The sequence below is a fragment of the Cyprinodon tularosa genome, unplaced genomic scaffold (genome assembly GCF_016077235.1).
Source record: "Cyprinodon tularosa strain WSP-4 unplaced genomic scaffold, ASM1607723v1 ctg540, whole genome shotgun sequence".
NCBI lineage: Eukaryota > Metazoa > Chordata > Actinopteri > Cyprinodontiformes > Cyprinodontidae > Cyprinodon > Cyprinodon tularosa.
This window is the reverse complement of record NW_024039275.1, coordinates 89,338-90,417: the sequence shown is the minus strand read 5'-3', so window position 1 is coordinate 90,417 and position 1,080 is coordinate 89,338.

Genomic DNA, 1,080 nt, shown 5'->3' with positions numbered 1-1,080 from the left:
CCGGTAAAAGAAAAAATAACTTGAGATGTAGTGATCACCTGTAAAAAAAAATAAAAATGAATAAATACATTTTACTTGGACTGAATCTGCTGATCTGATTATTTCTTGTTAATAGTTAAGGTAATATGTGTTTTATTTATTTTTGATTCATTCATTATTTTTTGTGTTAGATGGTTTAGTTCTAATAGATTTAAATTGTTTAACCAGCTTAATGTGCCTGATGAGATCAGTGTGTTTCCCTTTTATTTGAGTTATCTCATTTTATTCACTCACTTGATTTTTAGCATTTGAGATGTATCTCTATTTATGGTTGGCCATCTGTTTGTTTTCTTTCTTGAGGAGGGGCTGATAAAATAAACAGTTATCTTAATTTTTGTTAAGTTGATTATTTGTTTTGTATTTTTCTCATAACATATGAGCAATTCTTAGCAGACAGGAGAAATTACAGCTTGTTCATCACTGAGTTGTTTTGCTCTGTAGTCACTTTGCTGCTTTTCACCACAGAAAGGACTTGGCAACATGTTTAGTTTGTAAAGTGCGCCATCTCGTGGATCAACTGGGAATCACAATTAACTTTTTAAAGACTTAATTTATTTAAAGCTACAGCTGTGATAGTAGTCCCACTGTAAACTGTTATTTATTCATTTCAGTTGTGCATTTTCTGGCAGAACTTGCTTATGAAACCTTGTAGGCTCTTAGTGGTTGATTAAAAAAAAAAAAAAAACAGGGTAAAAACACATCACATAATTTTACCAACACCTCAAACACAAGCAACATGAATCCATAAAGGACAATTGAAGGCAGGAGCATTATCAAACATCACAAATGTTCACTTTTTAAAGTTTGATTTTTGTTATTTAGTTTATTCAAAATCAGGGGTGCTCAAGTCCAGTCCTCAAGAGCTACTGTCCTGCAACTTTTTTGATGCAACCCTTTTTTAACACCAGAATCAAATGAGTGGCTCATAACCATTTCTTTGATGGGCAAAATGAGGGGATTGAACCTTTCGATTCAGATGTGTTAGGGAAGAGATGCATCTAAAAGTTACAGGATTGGTTCCTCTTGAGGACTGGACTTGAG